The sequence below is a fragment of the Bufo bufo genome, unplaced genomic scaffold (genome assembly GCF_905171765.1).
Source record: "Bufo bufo unplaced genomic scaffold, aBufBuf1.1, whole genome shotgun sequence".
Lineage (NCBI taxonomy): Eukaryota > Metazoa > Chordata > Amphibia > Anura > Bufonidae > Bufo > Bufo bufo.
Window position 1 is genome coordinate 14,781 of NW_024401161.1, and position 21,118 is coordinate 35,898.

Sequence of the window (21,118 nt, forward strand, 5' to 3'; positions counted from 1 at the left end):
GAGAAGCTGAAGGAGGCACGACACACACAACTTTCCACTTGCTTGGCTGGAAGGATGATGCTTGCAATCCATTTCAATTTCATTCTGTTTTTTCATACTGGATTAGAAGGGGTGCACCGGTCCTGGAGGTACTGCAATACCAGGTCAATGCGTGGAGTGGACAGAGCAAGCTCTTTTTCCATCTCCCTGTTCGAAAAATCCATTTAATATATGGTCCCCAGATAGGGGACGTATCAGATATTAAACTGATAAGAACAGATACTACACTTGATCTTAGCCAAAAGGCCGAGAAGCGATAACCTGAAAAGGGTTCGCAGTACAGGCCGATGGTCCCCAATGCAGAGCACTAATGAAGGCAATAGACTACTGTCCCCAGCCCAATACACAGTCCGGGAGGCTTCTTTCTCTCACAAACCGGGGAAAACGTTCACGCGCGTCCTACGCACAGAAGTCACACCAGCATGCTTCTTTTCGTGTTTGCTATCTGCATAGCTCCGCCCACACGCGACTTTTGGACACGCCTTTTCTTCGCACGAAATTCCTGGTGCGGTGCCAAAGCACGCCAAGCAGAAAGCATGATAGGAATAGTAGTGAGTGAAAGGAAAAAAAAAAAAAAAAAAAAAAGGATAACCATTGTTGATTGTGATGTCACGGCACCATTGTTGAGTGTTCCATCAGGGCCCTTGTGATGTCATCCAATAGCTGACCTTACTTGACCTCTTTGACCTCTTGACCTGACAAGGCTCTTGTGACACGCGCAGTGTTCCGTCCATTGAACAGACAAGGTAGGTCCAGCTGCATAGGAAGTGCTGGGCTACTTTTTAGCCACTAAGTAATCCAGTTCAAAAGATCCACAAGAGGGAGACACAGGCAAACTTTACTCATTTATTGAAGCACTGCAAAAGCTAAATGGTTACATCCAGCCAACTTGATACAAAAAAGGGTCAATTGCCTGCCAGAGACGACTCAGCAACCCTCCGAGGTGTGCACAACAGGCCCAAATCAAACGTGGAGGAGGGGAGGTCCAAACAATTCATTCAGGTGATAAGCCAATTAACCAATCATCAGTCTTAATTGGATCCAGGGTGTGTGTGACGACACTGGGGCTGAATGGGTTGCTTGGTGCTGGAAACAACCGACAGCTGATGCAATTAGGAGATTGACAGACTAGATGCAGGTATTATATGCAAAAAGCAACACTGCACTGACTGGGCAGACAGAGGAGAAGCTGAAGGAGGCACGACACACACAACTTTCCACTTGCTTGGCTGGAAGGATGATGCTTGCAATCCATTTCAATTTCATTCTGTTTTTTCATACTGGATTAGAAGGGGTGCACCGGTCCTGGAGGTACTGCAATACCAGGTCAATGCGTGGAGTGGACAGAGCAAGCTCTTTTTCCATCTCCCTGTTCGAAAAATCCATTTAATATATGGTCCCCAGATAGGGGACGTATCAGATATTAAACTGATAAGAACAGATACTACACTTGATCTTAGCCAAAAGGCCGAGAAGCGATAACCTGAAAAGGGTTCGCAGTACAGGCCGATGGTCCCCAATGCAGAGCACTAATGAAGGCAATAGACTACTGTCCCCAGCCCAATACACAGTCCGGGAGGCTTCTTTCTCTCACAAACCGGGGAAAACGTTCACGCGCGTCCTACGCACAGAAGTCACACCAGCATGCTTCTTTTCGTGTTTGCTATCTGCATAGCTCCGCCCACACGCGACTTTTGGACACGCCTTTTCTTCGCACGAAATTCCTGGTGCGGTGCCAAAGCACGCCAAGCAGAAAGCATGATAGGAATAGTAGTGAGTGAAAGGAAAAAAAAAAAAAAAAAAAAAAGGATAACCATTGTTGATTGTGATGTCACGGCACCATTGTTGAGTGTTCCATCAGGGCCCTTGTGATGTCATCCAATAGCTGACCTTACTTGACCTCTTTGACCTCTTGACCTGACAAGGCTCTTGTGACACGCGCAGTGTTCCGTCCATTGAACAGACAAGGTAGGTCCAGCTGCATAGGAAGTGCTGGGCTACTTTTTAGCCACTAAGTAATCCAGTTCAAAAGATCCACAAGAGGGAGACACAGGCAAACTTTACTCATTTATTGAAGCACTGCAAAAGCTAAATGGTTACATCCAGCCAACTTGATACAAAAAAGGGTCAATTGCCTGCCAGAGACGACTCAGCAACCCTCCGAGGTGTGCACAACAGGCCCAAATCAAACGTGGAGGAGGGGAGGTCCAAACAATTCATTCAGGTGATAAGCCAATTAACCAATCATCAGTCTTAATTGGATCCAGGGTGTGTGTGACGACACTGGGGCTGAATGGGTTGCTTGGTGCTGGAAACAACCGACAGCTGATGCAATTAGGAGATTGACAGACTAGATGCAGGTATTATATGCAAAAAGCAACACTGCACTGACTGGGCAGACAGAGGAGAAGCTGAAGGAGGCACGACACACACAACTTTCCACTTGCTTGGCTGGAAGGATGATGCTTGCAATCCATTTCAATTTCATTCTGTTTTTTCATACTGGATTAGAAGGGGTGCACCGGTCCTGGAGGTACTGCAATACCAGGTCAATGCGTGGAGTGGACAGAGCAAGCTCTTTTTCCATCTCCCTGTTCGAAAAATCCATTTAATATATGGTCCCCAGATAGGGGACGTATCAGATATTAAACTGATAAGAACAGATACTACACTTGATCTTAGCCAAAAGGCCGAGAAGCGATAACCTGAAAAGGGTTCGCAGTACAGGCCGATGGTCCCCAATGCAGAGCACTAATGAAGGCAATAGACTACTGTCCCCAGCCCAATACACAGTCCGGGAGGCTTCTTTCTCTCACAAACCGGGGAAAACGTTCACGCGCGTCCTACGCACAGAAGTCACACCAGCATGCTTCTTTTCGTGTTTGCTATCTGCATAGCTCCGCCCACACGCGACTTTTGGACACGCCTTTTCTTCGCACGAAATTCCTGGTGCGGTGCCAAAGCACGCCAAGCAGAAAGCATGATAGGAATAGTAGTGAGTGAAAGGAAAAAAAAAAAAAAAAAAAAAAGGATAACCATTGTTGATTGTGATGTCACGGCACCATTGTTGAGTGTTCCATCAGGGCCCTTGTGATGTCATCCAATAGCTGACCTTACTTGACCTCTTTGACCTCTTGACCTGACAAGGCTCTTGTGACACGCGCAGTGTTCCGTCCATTGAACAGACAAGGTAGGTCCAGCTGCATAGGAAGTGCTGGGCTACTTTTTAGCCACTAAGTAATCCAGTTCAAAAGATCCACAAGAGGGAGACACAGGCAAACTTTACTCATTTATTGAAGCACTGCAAAAGCTAAATGGTTACATCCAGCCAACTTGATACAAAAAAGGGTCAATTGCCTGCCAGAGACGACTCAGCAACCCTCCGAGGTGTGCACAACAGGCCCAAATCAAACGTGGAGGAGGGGAGGTCCAAACAATTCATTCAGGTGATAAGCCAATTAACCAATCATCAGTCTTAATTGGATCCAGGGTGTGTGTGACGACACTGGGGCTGAATGGGTTGCTTGGTGCTGGAAACAACCGACAGCTGATGCAATTAGGAGATTGACAGACTAGATGCAGGTATTATATGCAAAAAGCAACACTGCACTGACTGGGCAGACAGAGGAGAAGCTGAAGGAGGCACGACACACACAACTTTCCACTTGCTTGGCTGGAAGGATGATGCTTGCAATCCATTTCAATTTCATTCTGTTTTTTCATACTGGATTTGAAGGGGTGCACCGGTCCTGGAGGTACTGCAATACCAGGTCAATGCGTGGAGTGGACAGAGCAAGCTCTTTTTCCATCTCCCTGTTCGAAAAATCCATTTAATATATGGTCCCCAGATAGGGGACGTATCAGATATTAAACTGATAAGAACAGATTTTTTTTTTTTTAGTTGATGCGTCAGAGGACGCGTCATATTTGTATCAATTACCCATATGTCCTACGCCTCATCATCCGAATCAACATTTTTTATACTTTTTATTCATTATTTTTTCTTATTATTTTCTTTAAAAAAATTTTTTAACAAAACAAAACATAAAAACAGACATGACATAAATAACTAATCTTAATCGGGTCTTAGACCACAGGACCAAGCACAATACATCAACCTCCTCATTACATTCCTATGAATTATTAACTCTGGTAACAAAGGATCTGGTATCCCAGATTGAAGAGCCGGATGAACTTTAAACCGCTCAAAAAACTCTTGCCTCCGATCTACCAACATCTGTCTAACTTTATTATACAGACAATTAAGATTAACTCCCGTTCTTACTAATTTTTCTATTTCTTTATCTATTTTCTCAAAAGGTGACTCTTCTTCCTTCTTTTCTTCTCTTCTTGCTTCTTTTCCACCTTTTAAATCTCCCTTCTTTTCATCTTTCTTATTTTCTCTTACAACCCTCCTAATTCCAATTTCTTCTTTTTGGTTCTCTTTTTTTTTTTGACTATCTTCATCTTTCCTCTTCCTTTTTATTTCTTCTCCTTTCCTTTTAGGACATGACAAGTAGACATGATTGTCTTCCCCACATAGATTACATTTTTTCTTCTTTTTACATCCTGATGCTAAATGACCTCCTCCTTCACAATTTGCACACCACTGCTCTTCACAAGCATCTTTCTCATGACCATATGTCTTACAGTTTTTACAGAAACCCGGCATTCCATTGAAGAATAGATCGCCATTGACTGCTCCGATTTTAAACCTAGCTGGTGGAAATATCATCTCTCCCCCAGCATCCTCCTTAAATTTCACAAAGAATTTCCACTTAGTGGACCATATACCGTACTTATTAAAAATCTTTCCATTGCAGGAAACCTTCTCACAGAACCGTAACAAAAACACCATAATGTCCTCTTCCGGGACGTAAGGACTATACATCCTCACGGTGACCACTCGCTCCCTCCTTGGAAAATGCGGCATCACTTTCACACCATTCATAACAGGGCTCAGCCTGAAATGTTCCACTTGCTTCAATACAGCAGCACATACGTCTTCAGTAACGAATACCACATCATATAATCCTCGCTTTGGGAATTCAAGCATTGAAAGGATGAACTCCTTGCGTACCTCTATGAGTCCTATCAGCACTTCTTCAACCAAAAAGGCAAGTCCCTTCTCCTTCTTCCGAGGATCCAACAATAAAAACCGCACGCCATTCCGTATTCTTTCGTACGCCGGTACTTCGTCCATCTCTGGAATCTGGAACTCCGTTTCTGCCGTCTCCATCATCATCGTCATCGCCATCCGATTAGAAGCCACGACACAGGGACTTGAAGCGCCCTACCACAAAGTAGCAGGCAAGGTGATCGCTTCCCGTTGCCCAGGGACTAAGCCGCTCCCCAATAGCAGCAAGGAGGCAGGACCGAACTTTTCAGCGCGGCCCCAACCTCCAAGGCAGAGGAGACGGGTACCCCAGGCACCTTCTGGCCAAGACCCAATGTATCTCTACACTTGATCTTAGCCAAAAGGCCGAGAAGCGATAACCTGAAAAGGGTTCGCAGTACAGGCCGATGGTCCCCAATGCAGAGCACTAATGAAGGCAATAGACTACTGTCCCCAGCCCAATACACAGTCCGGGAGGCTTCTTTCTCTCACAAACCGGGGAAAACGTTCACGCGCGTCCTACGCACAGAAGTCACACCAGCATGCTTCTTTTCGTGTTTGCTATCTGCATAGCTCCGCCCACACGCGACTTTTGGACACGCCTTTTCTTCGCACGAAATTCCTGGTGCGGTGCCAAAGCACGCCAAGCAGAAAGCATGATAGGAATAGTAGTGAGTGAAAGGAAAAAAAAAAAAAAAAAAAAAAGGATAACCATTGTTGATTGTGATGTCACGGCACCATTGTTGAGTGTTCCATCAGGGCCCTTGTGATGTCATCCAATAGCTGACCTTACTTGACCTCTTTGACCTCTTGACCTGACAAGGCTCTTGTGACACGCGCAGTGTTCCGTCCATTGAACAGACAAGGTAGGTCCAGCTGCATAGGAAGTGCTGGGCTACTTTTTAGCCACTAAGTAATCCAGTTCAAAAGATCCACAAGAGGGAGACACAGGCAAACTTTACTCATTTATTGAAGCACTGCAAAAGCTAAATGGTTACATCCAGCCAACTTGATACAAAAAAGGGTCAATTGCCTGCCAGAGACGACTCAGCAACCCTCCGAGGTGTGCACAACAGGCCCAAATCAAACGTGGAGGAGGGGAGGTCCAAACAATTCATTCAGGTGATAAGCCAATTAACCAATCATCAGTCTTAATTGGATCCAGGGTGTGTGTGACGACACTGGGGCTGAATGGGTTGCTTGGTGCTGGAAACAACCGACAGCTGATGCAATTAGGAGATTGACAGACTAGATGCAGGTATTATATGCAAAAAGCAACACTGCACTGACTGGGCAGACAGAGGAGAAGCTGAAGGAGGCACGACACACACAACTTTCCACTTGCTTGGCTGGAAGGATGATGCTTGCAATCCATTTCAATTTCATTCTGTTTTTTCATACTGGATTAGAAGGGGTGCACCGGTCCTGGAGGTACTGCAATACCAGGTCAATGCGTGGAGTGGACAGAGCAAGCTCTTTTTCCATCTCCCTGTTCGAAAAATCCATTTAATATATGGTCCCCAGATAGGGGACGTATCAGATATTAAACTGATAAGAACAGATACTACACTTGATCTTAGCCAAAAGGCCGAGAAGCGATAACCTGAAAAGGGTTCGCAGTACAGGCCGATGGTCCCCAATGCAGAGCACTAATGAAGGCAATAGACTACTGTCCCCAGCCCAATACACAGTCCGGGAGGCTTCTTTCTCTCACAAACCGGGGAAAACGTTCACGCGCGTCCTACGCACAGAAGTCACACCAGCATGCTTCTTTTCGTGTTTGCTATCTGCATAGCTCCGCCCACACGCGACTTTTGGACACGCCTTTTCTTCGCACGAAATTCCTGGTGCGGTGCCAAAGCACGCCAAGCAGAAAGCATGATAGGAATAGTAGTGAGTGAAAGGAAAAAAAAAAAAAAAAAAAAAAGGATAACCATTGTTGATTGTGATGTCACGGCACCATTGTTGAGTGTTCCATCAGGGCCCTTGTGATGTCATCCAATAGCTGACCTTACTTGACCTCTTTGACCTCTTGACCTGACAAGGCTCTTGTGACACGCGCAGTGTTCCGTCCATTGAACAGACAAGGTAGGTCCAGCTGCATAGGAAGTGCTGGGCTACTTTTTAGCCACTAAGTAATCCAGTTCAAAAGATCCACAAGAGGGAGACACAGGCAAACTTTACTCATTTATTGAAGCACTGCAAAAGCTAAATGGTTACATCCAGCCAACTTGATACAAAAAAGGGTCAATTGCCTGCCAGAGACGACTCAGCAACCCTCCGAGGTGTGCACAACAGGCCCAAATCAAACGTGGAGGAGGGGAGGTCCAAACAATTCATTCAGGTGATAAGCCAATTAACCAATCATCAGTCTTAATTGGATCCAGGGTGTGTGTGACGACACTGGGGCTGAATGGGTTGCTTGGTGCTGGAAACAACCGACAGCTGATGCAATTAGGAGATTGACAGACTAGATGCAGGTATTATATGCAAAAAGCAACACTGCACTGACTGGGCAGACAGAGGAGAAGCTGAAGGAGGCACGACACACACAACTTTCCACTTGCTTGGCTGGAAGGATGATGCTTGCAATCCATTTCAATTTCATTCTGTTTTTTCATACTGGATTAGAAGGGGTGCACCGGTCCTGGAGGTACTGCAATACCAGGTCAATGCGTGGAGTGGACAGAGCAAGCTCTTTTTCCATCTCCCTGTTCGAAAAATCCATTTAATATATGGTCCCCAGATAGGGGACGTATCAGATATTAAACTGATAAGAACAGATTTTTTTTTTAAGTTGACTATCCCCTCGCGGGGACGCCATATTTATTAAAAGAATTTACAAAATTTTAACAATTATCACATAAATACAGAAGAAAATAATTAAATACATAATCAAAGGATGGCATTAAAAATGAATAAAATTATCTTATATTACAGAATTCCATTCACTTAAAAACCATTTATTCTCTACCGCAGTATTAACTTTTTTCTCAATTAAAAGATAAATATACATTTCACTAAAACAAAATCCCAGAACATCGTTGACGGATAAAACCTCTCTTTTAAAAACTAAAATATTTCTAGCCTTCCAGAGGGCTTCCTTTGCGCAGTTCATCGTCTTCCATGCCACAGCCTCTTGGCAGGCTGTTGGGCATTCCAAAAGACCGTATAGGATCATATCGTAGGTGAAGTCTCTCAGGCCTGCCATCTTCCTTAAAAGTGGGAGCACTCTTCTCCAGAAATCCTGGGCAAACGGACATGACCACAGTAGATGTTGAACCGTCTCTTCTTGTTGACAATTATTCCTCGGACAGATGGCAGACCTTACATAGCCTCTTCGGTATTGGAATGCCCGGCATGGAAGACACTGATGAACACAATTCCACGCCAAGTCTTTCTGGGAATTAAAAAGATAGGAGATGTTAATAATTTTCCAGATTTTTTTGCATTTATCTTCTCTAAAATTCTTTATATCACAAGTTATCTCCTTCATTTTTATTTCTTTTATTAATTGTTTACTGTTTTTAAGCTCATTTATATTTTTCTTCTTCAAATTAAAAGTTGACACTATCTCTTCTAAAATCTTATAACTTACTGGCAAATTAAAAGCATAAGGAACTGATAAAATAGTTTTGAACCAATTAAACTTACGCATAAAAAAACCAGTATTAAAACGAACATAATAAGACCAATAGTGTTCTTTAAAAAGAGCGTTAAAACAGAAACTAAAAAATTTTATCAATAAAAATCTCTTAAAATCTGGAAAATCTTTGCCGCCTTTTCCTTGGATTTTCATGACGTCTTCTCTTTTCAATTTCTCCATCTTTGAATTCCAGAAGAAGGTAAAACAGCTTTTATTAATTTTCTTCAATACATTCATGGGAGGGGGAAACACCATACTTAAGTATAATAAAAGGGGAAGAATGATCATCTTAATAATTAAAATTTTCCCCTCCATTGTGAGTTTCCTCATACTCCACATATTTATTTTTTGATTTACCTTCTTTTCCACCATGCCCCAACTAAAAAAACCATTATTAGACTCACTGAAGGAGACACCTAAAATGGTGATAAAATCAGACACAGGGATATTAATATCATGTAAAACCATACTTCCAATATTTAAAATATTACTCTTGTTAAAGTTCACTTTAAAACCAGAAGCACTACAAAAGAACTGAACATGCCCTAAGGCTTTCCGGAGTGATAGGGCGTCCCTGCATAAAACCGCCACATCGTCCATATACCCCACCGCTTTGGCCTCTAGTCCCCTTCCACCGGGCAAGGGCACTCCGCGTATCGCTTTATCTGTTCGCAGCTTACATAAGAGAGGCTCTAATGCGCAAATAAAAAGCAGTGGGGACAAGGGACACCCCTGCTTCACTCCGGAATCTAAAATTACTTCCTGTGTCTTAAAACCATTAATTAAAATTTTACTTGTGCATTTATTATAAAATGCTTTAAGAGACAATAAAAACCCCTCGGGTATACCCATTTTTTCTAAAACCTTAAAAAGATAAAAATGAGATACTCTGTCAAACGCCTTCTCGAAGTCAATAGATAAAATGGCTAATTTACCTTCTCTTGACTTAGTATCATCAATACAATCTTTAATAAGGTTCAGGTTATCCCATATGCTTCTTCCTGGGATTCCACAGACTTGATTAAAATGAATAATTTTAGAAATTACCCCTTTTAACCTATTGGCGCAGATTTTTGCCATGATCTTATAGTCTGTGTTAAGAAGGGTTATTGGTCTCCAATTCTTCAAATCTGCCTTATCACCTTTCTTATACAATAAGGAGACCTCACCCTTCCTCCAGGACTTGGGTAAAACCTTTGAATAAAAAACCTCACTAAAAAGACTAAAAAGATCGTCTTTTAAAAGGTCATAAAATTTGACATAAAATTCTATGGGTATACCGTCGGGGCCGGGTACCTTACCCGTCTTAAAACTCTTTGTTGTCTCTAAAACCTCCTGCTCCGTTAAACCTCGGGATAAAATCTGTTGCGAGGCAGGATCTAAAACCGCAGTGATCTCCTTCAGTGAGTCCTGTAAAATAGACTGATCCACAGACTTTACATTAAAAAGTTCAGAATAAAAACAATGTACTTTATGTAAAATGCCTTGTATTTCCTTAATTCCGTCTATTTCATTAATAGCTTCTTTTTTGTTATTAATTTTTTTAAAGAAGTATCTAGAGCATTTTTCGTTTTCTTCGATATGCCTCACTCTGGATCTAAAAATTAATTCTTTCCCTTTTTGCTCTATACATTTTGTAATTTCTTTCCTAAGATTTTCTATATCACTCTTCACATCCATACCATTGTCTCTGAATTTATACAAGGTTTGTAAACGGGTATTAAGATCTTTAAAGGAGTCCTTCTTCTCTCTTGCTTTCTGGGTACTTTTATTTATGAAGAAACTTTTTATTTTTTTCTTCATTTTTTCCCACCAGCTACTAATAGAGATATTTGGACTCCTTACCCGTTTACATCTTGTATAAAAACTTTTAAAATCAATAATAGTCTGTGGATCGTCTAAAAGAGAAACGTTCAATTTCCATGATTTTTTACCAGGAACCTTATTAAAATTATGTTTAATAATAAATAATAAGATTTTGTGGTCGGAAAAAACATTGGTTAAAAGCTCGCATTTAAAAGGCAGTAGCTGATCATTACAAAAAATAAAATCTATTCTAGAACTGCAGTTGACATTACTCCAGGTAACGCCGGCAACCTCTGGGGCATCTTTATTGCATTCTTTATAGACGTCAAGGAGTTTAAAATCATCAACCAGATTCTTCAACATCCCAGAGGTTTTATCATAATTCCTGCTGGTAGATGAAGTTTGCCGACGTTCCCCCTTCATAATACAATTAAAATCTCCTGCAACAACACATGGTTCAGAGGTATTGATAAAAACAGATAAAATTTCTAGCATGTCAGCTCTTTCGTTCTTATCAGGAGAACCATAAAAATTTAAAAACTGCCATTTAATACCATTGATAAAAGCTTTGACCAATAAAATCCTACCTGGTAAAATTTCATTAAAATCATCAATTAAAACGTTCCCTTTAAAAAGTATGGCGACCCCACCTGATCTGGACTCATTGGATCCAGACCAGATGGATGGTCCGTGTTGCCAATCTTCTTTATAGCTTTTGTATGAGCTTGTATGGGGAATGCCACATTCCTGCAAGAAAAACACGGATGCTGTCATTGTGGTTAAAAAATTAAAAAGAGCAACCCGTCTATGTTTAGACTTGACGCCCCTCACATTGAGGGAAACTCCCTTTATTTCGGCATCCATGATATTCATTAGGAAGAGTCAGCATGCCCAGAAAACTCATTTACACTTCCATTCCCGCCCTCTTCTGACCCAATCGTTATAAGGGAACCTTCCGGAGAGGAACTTCCATCACTCAGGCAGGAGCCTGCAGTCATGCTCGGGTAATCAGGCAAGCCAGCCTCTGATAGCTTCACCTGGGTCCCCATACCTTGACCATTTAGATCCTCATCGTTTGCGTCAGGTGGGTCTCCGACTGGATCCGTTGCTCCCCCCAGGCTCTGGGAGGTCCCAGGCCTCTCAGGGGAATGCTGCGCACAAGGCAGGGAATCGGACGCCTCCAGGGAGGCACTCGCCTCCCCAACCACCTTATCCGGCGGGGGGGGGGCAGCCGGAGGAGCCACGTCCGCCTGATCTTGATGGCCGGACGTTTCCATCGGCTCCTCCTTCTCCCTATCCGGAGAGCGCCCTTTTTTTCCCCGCCTCTTTTTCCCTTGGATCTCCCACACACCTTCTTCCGGATCGTCATCAGGCTTAGGGGACCCAGATTGCGGAGTTTGTCTGGACTCCCCTGAACGACCGCTCTTTTGGGGAGTTCCAGACTTTTTGAGCCTTGCCACTATCTCCGCTTTGCGCTTGGCATTCCGCCTCTCCTTCGCATCTGTGGGATCACCCGAGCAATCCTGCTCCATATCATCCGCCTTGGCCCCCGCATCACTTGCATCAGGGGCCTCGGGCTCCTGCCTTACCTCTGCTTCCATTGCCTGTTCCTCTCCTTGAGGGCGGGTCTGGTCAGCTGACTCCTGTGGGGGCGTCTTGGGTCGCTCATCCTTTCTGTGGGGACAAAATCTGTATAGATGCCCAGTGCGTTGACAAAATGTACATTTTTTTGCATTGGGACATTCCTTGTTACTATGTTGAGTGCTCCCACAATTCCTACACTGGGCATCACAATTCTCATTTGTATGTCCGTATACCCCACAGAATTTGCAGAAATTAGGCATTCCCGTAAAGAAGAGGTCGCCATTAATTTGACCTAGTTTAAAACGGGCAGGTGGTAATTTAATTCCAGAGGAAAAGGCGGCATCTTTAATAAAAGTCACTAAAAATTTCCATTTGGATGTCCATATTCCACACTCGTTCATAACCTTCCCCATAAATTGGACCTCCTTAAAATACAAGGATAAAAACTTCTCCAGTTCTTTCTGGTCCACATAAGGGGAATACATCTTAATCACCACGAGCTTTTTCTCGTCGAAAGCGTGCTCAATGATACGGGTACGCCCAAGCCTGGGATCATCCTTTATTTTCTCAGCTTGTTTTAAAGCATCACGGAAAATGCCGTCTCCCGCCAGAGTAACATCATAAATGGCTCGCTTGGGGTAGTCTTGTATGGCGAGAATCTCATTCCTCCGGACATGCAAGAGATCTCCCAACACCGTATCCACAACATATCGCAACGATTCCGACTTTTTGTCCATAAGGACGCCTCCAGTGAGGAAAATCCTCACTGAGTTTTTCAGTCTGGCGTATTCCGGCACGGAGCCGGGATCGCCATCCATGGTCGCAACGTCGTACCGAGGCTGCACCTCCTGGTAAGTATAAAACTACCAGAAGGCCGGGGGATCGCAACTCGTTACCCTGGGACTAAGTCCTCCCCCCAATAGCAGCAGGTGGGTGAAGCCCGGGCTATAAACCCGGGCGATCCCACAAGGCCGAGGGGAGGAGTACCCGAATACCCTCAGCTAAGACCAAGTGCAGAATTAGAAACACATACACTTGATCTTAGCCAAAGGCCGAGAAGCGATAACCTGAAAAGGGTTCGCAGTACAGGCCGATGGTCCCCAATGCAGAGCACTAATGAAGGCAATAGACTACTGTCCCCAGCCCAATACACAGTCCGGGAGGCTTCTTTCTCTCACAAACCGGGGAAAACGTTCACGCGCGTCCTACGCACAGAAGTCACACCAGCATGCTTCTTTTCGTGTTTGCTATCTGCATAGCTCCGCCCACACGCGACTTTTGGACACGCCTTTTCTTCGCACGAAATTCCTGGTGCGGTGCCAAAGCACGCCAAGCAGAAAGCATGATAGGAATAGTAGTGAGTGAAAGGAAAAAAAAAAAAAAAAAAAAAAGGATAACCATTGTTGATTGTGATGTCACGGCACCATTGTTGAGTGTTCCATCAGGGCCCTTGTGATGTCATCCAATAGCTGACCTTACTTGACCTCTTTGACCTCTTGACCTGACAAGGCTCTTGTGACACGCGCAGTGTTCCGTCCATTGAACAGACAAGGTAGGTCCAGCTGCATAGGAAGTGCTGGGCTACTTTTTAGCCACTAAGTAATCCAGTTCAAAAGATCCACAAGAGGGAGACACAGGCAAACTTTACTCATTTATTGAAGCACTGCAAAAGCTAAATGGTTACATCCAGCCAACTTGATACAAAAAAGGGTCAATTGCCTGCCAGAGACGACTCAGCAACCCTCCGAGGTGTGCACAACAGGCCCAAATCAAACGTGGAGGAGGGGAGGTCCAAACAATTCATTCAGGTGATAAGCCAATTAACCAATCATCAGTCTTAATTGGATCCAGGGTGTGTGTGACGACACTGGGGCTGAATGGGTTGCTTGGTGCTGGAAACAACCGACAGCTGATGCAATTAGGAGATTGACAGACTAGATGCAGGTATTATATGCAAAAAGCAACACTGCACTGACTGGGCAGACAGAGGAGAAGCTGAAGGAGGCACGACACACACAACTTTCCACTTGCTTGGCTGGAAGGATGATGCTTGCAATCCATTTCAATTTCATTCTGTTTTTTCATACTGGATTAGAAGGGGTGCACCGGTCCTGGAGGTACTGCAATACCAGGTCAATGCGTGGAGTGGACAGAGCAAGCTCTTTTTCCATCTCCCTGTTCGAAAAATCCATTTAATATATGGTCCCCAGATAGGGGACGTATCAGATATTAAACTGATAAGAACAGATTTTTTTTTTTTAGTTGATGCGTCAGAGGACGCGTCATATTTGTATCAATTACCCATATGTCCTACGCCTCATCATCCGAATCAACATTTTTTATACTTTTTATTCATTATTTTTTCTTATTATTTTCTTTAAAAAAATTTTTTAACAAAACAAAACATAAAAACAGACATGACATAAATAACTAATCTTAATCGGGTCTTAGACCACAGGACCAAGCACAATACATCAACCTCCTCATTACATTCCTATGAATTATTAACTCTGGTAACAAAGGATCTGGTATCCCAGATTGAAGAGCCGGATGAACTTTAAACCGCTCAAAAAACTCTTGCCTCCGATCTACCAACATCTGTCTAACTTTATTATACAGACAATTAAGATTAACTCCCGTTCTTACTAATTTTTCTATTTCTTTATCTATTTTCTCAAAAGGTGACTCTTCTTCCTTCTTTTCTTCTCTTCTTGCTTCTTTTCCACCTTTTAAATCTCCCTTCTTTTCATCTTTCTTATTTTCTCTTACAACCCTCCTAATTCCAATTTCTTCTTTTTGGTTCTCTTTTTTTTTTTGACTATCTTCATCTTTCCTCTTCCTTTTTATTTCTTCTCCTTTCCTTTTAGGACATGACAAGTAGACATGATTGTCTTCCCCACATAGATTACATTTTTTCTTCTTTTTACATCCTGATGCTAAATGACCTCCTCCTTCACAATTTGCACACCACTGCTCTTCACAAGCATCTTTCTCATGACCATATGTCTTACAGTTTTTACAGAAACCCGGCATTCCATTGAAGAATAGATCACCATTGACTGCTCCGATTTTAAACCTAGCTGGTGGAAATATCATCTCTCCCCCAGCATCCTCCTTAAATTTCACAAAGAATTTCCACTTAGTGGACCATATACCGTACTTATTAAAAATCTTTCCATTGCAGGAAACCTTCTCACAGAACCGTAACAAAAACACCATAATGTCCTCTTCCGGGACGTAAGGACTATACATCCTCACGGTGACCACTCGCTCCCTCCTTGGAAAATGCGGCATCACTTTCACACCATTCATAACAGGGCTCAGCCTGAAATGTTCCACTTGCTTCAATACAGCAGCACATACGTCTTCAGTAACGAATACCACATCATATAATCCTCGCTTTGGGAATTCAAGCATTGAAAGGATGAACTCCTTGCGTACCTCTATGAGTCCTATCAGCACTTCTTCAACCAAAAAGGCAAGTCCCTTCTCCTTCTTCCGAGGATCCAACAATAAAAACCGCACGCCATTCCGTATTCTTTCGTACGCCGGTACTTCGTCCATCTCTGGAATCTGGAACTCCGTTTCTGCCGTCTCCATCATCATCGTCATCGCCATCCGATTAGAAGCCACGACACAGGGACTTGAAGCGCCCTACCACAAAGTAGCAGGCAAGGTGATCGCTTCCCGTTGCCCAGGGACTAAGCCGCTCCCCAATAGCAGCAAGGAGGCAGGACCGAACTTTTCAGCGCGGCCCCAACCTCCAAGGCAGAGGAGACGGGTACCCCAGGCACCTTCTGGCCAAGACCCAATGTATCTCTACACTTGATCTTAGCCAAAAGGCCGAGAAGCGATAACCTGAAAAGGGTTCGCAGTACAGGCCGATGGTCCCCAATGCAGAGCACTAATGAAGGCAATAGACTACTGTCCCCAGCCCAATACACAGTCCGGGAGGCTTCTTTCTCTCACAAACCGGGGAAAACGTTCACGCGCGTCCTACGCACAGAAGTCACACCAGCATGCTTCTTTTCGTGTTTGCTATCTGCATAGCTCCGCCCACACGCGACTTTTGGACACGCCTTTTCTTCGCACGAAATTCCTGGTGCGGTGCCAAAGCACGCCAAGCAGAAAGCATGATAGGAATAGTAGTGAGTGAAAGGAAAAAAAAAAAAAAAAAAAAAAAGGATAACCATTGTTGATTGTGATGTCACGGCACCATTGTTGAGTGTTCCATCAGGGCCCTTGTGATGTCATCCAATAGCTGACCTTACTTGACCTCTTTGACCTCTTGACCTGACAAGGCTCTTGTGACACGCGCAGTGTTCCGTCCATTGAACAGACAAGGTAGGTCCAGCTGCATAGGAAGTGCTGGGCTACTTTTTAGCCACTAAGTAATCCAGTTCAAAAGATCCACAAGAGGGAGACACAGGCAAACTTTACTCATTTATTGAAGCACTGCAAAAGCTAAATGGTTACATCCAGCCAACTTGATACAAAAAAGGGTCAATTGCCTGCCAGAGACGACTCAGCAACCCTCCGAGGTGTGCACAACAGGCCCAAATCAAACGTGGAGGAGGGGAGGTCCAAACAATTCATTCAGGTGATAAGCCAATTAACCAATCATCAGTCTTAATTGGATCCAGGGTGTGTGTGACGACACTGGGGCTGAATGGGTTGCTTGGTGCTGGAAACAACCGACAGCTGATGCAATTAGGAGATTGACAGACTAGATGCAGGTATTATATGCAAAAAGCAACACTGCACTGACTGGGCAGACAGAGGAGAAGCTGAAGGAGGCACGACACACACAACTTTCCACTTGCTTGGCTGGAAGGATGATGCTTGCAATCCATTTCAATTTCATTCTGTTTTTTCATACTGGATTAGAAGGGGTGCACCGGTCCTGGAGGTACTGCAATACCAGGTCAATGCGTGGAGTGGACAGAGCAAGCTCTTTTTCCATCTCCCTGTTCGAAAAATCCATTTAATATATGGTCCCCAGATAGGGGACGTATCAGATATTAAACTGATAAGAACAGATACTACACTTGATCTTAGCCAAAAGGCCGAGAAGCGATAACCTGAAAAGGGTTCGCAGTACAGGCCGATGGTCCCCAATGCAGAGCACTAATGAAGGCAATAGACTACTGTCCCCAGCCCAATACACAGTCCGGGAGGCTTCTTTCTCTCACAAACCGGGGAAAACGTTCACGCGCGTCCTACGCACAGAAGTCACACCAGCATGCTTCTTTTCGTGTTTGCTATCTGCATAGCTCCGCCCACACGCGACTTTTGGACACGCCTTTTCTTCGCACGAAATTCCTGGTGCGGTGCCAAAGCACGCCAAGCAGAAAGCATGATAGGAATAGTAGTGAGTGAAAGGAAAAAAAAAAAAAAAAAAAAAAAAGGATAACCATTGTTGATTGTGATGTCACGGCACCATTGTTGAGTGTTCCATCAGGGCCCTTGTGATGTCATCCAATAGCTGACCTTACTTGACCTCTTTGACCTCTTGACCTGACAAGGCTCTTGTGACACGCGCAGTGTTCCGTCCATTGAACAGACAAGGTAGGTCCAGCTGCATAGGAAGTGCTGGGCTACTTTTTAGCCACTAAGTAATCCAGTTCAAAAGATCCACAAGAGGGAGACACAGGCAAACTTTACTCATTTATTGAAGCACTGCAAAAGCTAAATGGTTACATCCAGCCAACTTGATACAAAAAAGGGTCAATTGCCTGCCAGAGACGACTCAGCAACCCTCCGAGGTGTGCACAACAGGCCCAAATCAAACGTGGAGGAGGGGAGGTCCAAACAATTCATTCAGGTGATAAGCCAATTAACCAATCATCAGTCTTAATTGGATCCAGGGTGTGTGTGACGACACTGGGGCTGAATGGGTTGCTTGGTGCTGGAAACAACCGACAGCTGATGCAATTAGGAGATTGACAGACTAGATGCAGGTATTATATGCAAAAAGCAACACTGCACTGACTGGGCAGACAGAGGAGAAGCTGAAGGAGGCACGACACACACAACTTTCCACTTGCTTGGCTGGAAGGATGATGCTTGCAATCCATTTCAATTTCATTCTGTTTTTTCATACTGGATTAGAAGGGGTGCACCGGTCCTGGAGGTACTGCAATACCAGGTCAATGCGTGGAGTGGACAGAGCAAGCTCTTTTTCCATCTCCCTGTTCGAAAAATCCATTTAATATATGGTCCCCAGATAGGGGACGTATCAGATATTAAACTGATAAGAACAGATACTACACTTGATCTTAGCCAAAAGGCCGAGAAGCGATAACCTGAAAAGGGTTCGCAGTACAGGCCGATGGTCCCCAATGCAGAGCACTAATGAAGGCAATAGACTACTGTCCCCAGCCCAATACACAGTCCGGGAGGCTTCTTTCTCTCACAAACCGGGGAAAACGTTCACGCGCGTCCTACGCACAGAAGTCACACCAGCATGCTTCTTTTCGTGTTTGCTATCTGCATAGCTCCGCCCACACGCGACTTTTGGACACGCCTTTTCTTCGCACGAAATTCCTGGTGCGGTGCCAAAGCACGCCAAGCAGAAAGCATGATAGGAATAGTAGTGAGTGAAAGGAAAAAAAAAAAAAAAAAAAAAAAAAAGGATAACCATTGTTGATTGTGATGTCACGGCACCATTGTTGAGTGTTCCATCAGGGCCCTTGTGATGTCATCCAATAGCTGACCTTACTTGACCTCTTTGACCTCTTGACCTGACAAGGCTCTTGTGACACGCGCAGTGTTCCGTCCATTGAACAGACAAGGTAGGTCCAGCTGCATAGGAAGTGCTGGGCTACTTTTTAGCCACTAAGTAATCCAGTTCAAAAGATCCACAAGAGGGAGACACAGGCAAACTTTACTCATTTATTGAAGCACTGCAAAAGCTAAATGGTTACATCCAGCCAACTTGATACAAAAAAGGGTCAATTGCCTGCCAGAGACGACTCAGCAACCCTCCGAGGTGTGCACAACAGGCCCAAATCAAACGTGGAGGAGGGGAGGTCCAAACAATTCATTCAGGTGATAAGCCAATTAACCAATCATCAGTCTTAATTGGATCCAGGGTGTGTGTGACGACACTGGGGCTGAATGGGTTGCTTGGTGCTGGAAACAACCGACAGCTGATGCAATTAGGAGATTGACAGACTAGATGCAGGTATTATATGCAAAAAGCAACACTGCACTGACTGGGCAGACAGAGGAGAAGCTGAAGGAGGCACGACACACACAACTTTCCACTTGCTTGGCTGGAAGGATGATGCTTGCAATCCATTTCAATTTCATTCTGTTTTTTCATACTGGATTAGAAGGGGTGCACCGGTCCTGGAGGTACTGCAATACCAGGTCAATGCGTGGAGTGGACAGAGCAAGCTCTTTTTCCATCTCCCTGTTCGAAAAATCCATTTAATATATGGTCCCCAGATAGGGGACGTATCAGATATTAAACTGATAAGAACAGATACTACACTTGATCTTAGCCAAAAGGCCGAGAAGCGATAACCTGAAAAGGGTTCGCAGTACAGGCCGATGGTCCCCAATGCAGAGCACTAATGAAGGCAATAGACTACTGTCCCCAGCCCAATACACAGTCCGGGAGGCTTCTTTCTCTCACAAACCGGGGAAAACGTTCACGCGCGTCCTACGCACAGAAGTCACACCAGCATGCTTCTTTTCGTGTTTGCTATCTGCATAGCTCCGCCCACACGCGACTTTTGGACACGCCTTTTCTTCGCACGAAATTCCTGGTGCGGTGCCAAAGCACGCCAAGCAGAAAGCATGATAGGAATAGTAGTGAGTGAAAGGAAAAAAAAAAAAAAAAAAAAAAAAAAGGATAACCATTGTTGATTGTGATGTCACGGCACCATTGTTGAGTGTTCCATCAGGGCCCTTGTGATGTCATCCAATAGCTGACCTTACTTGACCTCTTTGACCTCTTGACCTGACAAGGCTCTTGTGACACGCGCAGTGTTCCGTCCATTGAACAGACAAGGTAGGTCCAGCTGCATAGGAAGTGCTGGGCTACTTTTTAGCCACTAAGTAATCCAGTTCAAAAGATCCACAAGAGGGAGACACAGGCAAACTTTACTCATTTATTGAAGCACTGCAAAAGCTAAATGGTTACATCCAGCCAACTTGATACAAAAAAGGGTCAATTGCCTGCCAGAGACGACTCAGCAACCCTCCGAGGTGTGCACAACAGGCCCAAATCAAACGTGGAGGAGGGGAGGTCCAAACAATTCATTCAGGTGATAAGCCAATTAACCAATCATCAGTCTTAATTGGATCCAGGGTGTGTGTGACGACACTGGGCTGAATGGGTTGCTTGGTGCTGGAAACAACCGACAGCTGATGCAATTAGGAGATTGACAGACTAGATGCAGGTATTATATGCAAAAAGCAACACTGCACTGACTGGGCAGACAGAGGAGAAGCTGAAGGAGGCACGACACACACAACTTTCCACTTGCTTGGCTGGAAGGATGATGCTTGCAATCCATTTCAATTTCATTCTGTTTTTTCATACTGGATTAGAAGGGGTGCACCGGTCCTGGAGGTACTGCAATACCAGGTCAATGCGTGGAGTGGACAGAGCAAGCTCTTTTTCCATCTCCCTGTTCGAAAAATCCATTTAATATATGGTCCCCAGATAGGGGACGTATCAGATATTAAACTGATAAGAACAGATACTACACTTGATCTTAGCCAAAAGGCCGAGAAGCGATAACCTGAAAAGGGTTCGCAGTACAGGCCGATGGTCCCCAATGCAGAGCACTAATGAAGGCAATAGACTACTGTCCCCAGCCCAATACACAGTCCGGGAGGCTTCTTTCTCTCACAAACCGGGGAAAACGTTCACGCGCGTCCTACGCACAGAAGTCACACCAGCATGCTTCTTT

The 21,118-nt window shown here is 44.3% G+C and overlaps 9 non-coding genes and 2 pseudogenes across 9 annotated transcripts; all 11 read right to left on the bottom strand.

Annotated features, from left to right (window-relative positions):
- Positions 1-106: 106 nt before the first annotated feature.
- On the bottom strand, positions 107-297 carry LOC120984793. The gene has a single exon (XR_005775389.1). It is a non-coding gene; the product is annotated as a U2 spliceosomal RNA (small nuclear RNA).
- Positions 298-1,328: 1,031 nt separating this feature from the next.
- On the bottom strand, positions 1,329-1,519 carry LOC120984794. The gene has a single exon (XR_005775390.1). It is a non-coding gene; the product is annotated as a U2 spliceosomal RNA (small nuclear RNA).
- Positions 1,520-2,550: 1,031 nt separating this feature from the next.
- LOC120984795 lies at positions 2,551-2,741 on the bottom strand. Its single transcript, XR_005775391.1, has one exon. It is a non-coding gene; the product is annotated as a U2 spliceosomal RNA (small nuclear RNA).
- Positions 2,742-3,772: 1,031 nt separating this feature from the next.
- On the bottom strand, positions 3,773-3,945 carry LOC120984782 (annotated as a pseudogene).
- A 2,619-nt stretch (positions 3,946-6,564) lies between these two features.
- Positions 6,565-6,755, bottom strand: LOC120984796. The gene has a single exon (XR_005775392.1). It is a non-coding gene; the product is annotated as a U2 spliceosomal RNA (small nuclear RNA).
- Positions 6,756-7,786: 1,031 nt separating this feature from the next.
- LOC120984778 lies at positions 7,787-7,995 on the bottom strand (annotated as a pseudogene).
- Positions 7,996-14,286: 6,291 nt separating this feature from the next.
- On the bottom strand, positions 14,287-14,479 carry LOC120984780. The gene has a single exon (XR_005775384.1). It is a non-coding gene; the product is annotated as a U2 spliceosomal RNA (small nuclear RNA).
- Positions 14,480-17,078: 2,599 nt separating this feature from the next.
- LOC120984797 lies at positions 17,079-17,269 on the bottom strand. The gene has a single exon (XR_005775393.1). It is a non-coding gene; the product is annotated as a U2 spliceosomal RNA (small nuclear RNA).
- A 1,033-nt stretch (positions 17,270-18,302) lies between these two features.
- LOC120984798 lies at positions 18,303-18,493 on the bottom strand. The gene has a single exon (XR_005775394.1). It is a non-coding gene; the product is annotated as a U2 spliceosomal RNA (small nuclear RNA).
- A 1,035-nt stretch (positions 18,494-19,528) lies between these two features.
- On the bottom strand, positions 19,529-19,719 carry LOC120984799. Its single transcript, XR_005775395.1, has one exon. It is a non-coding gene; the product is annotated as a U2 spliceosomal RNA (small nuclear RNA).
- Positions 19,720-20,753: 1,034 nt separating this feature from the next.
- Positions 20,754-20,944, bottom strand: LOC120984801. Its single transcript, XR_005775397.1, has one exon. It is a non-coding gene; the product is annotated as a U2 spliceosomal RNA (small nuclear RNA).
- Between the last annotated feature and the right edge of the window lie 174 nt (positions 20,945-21,118).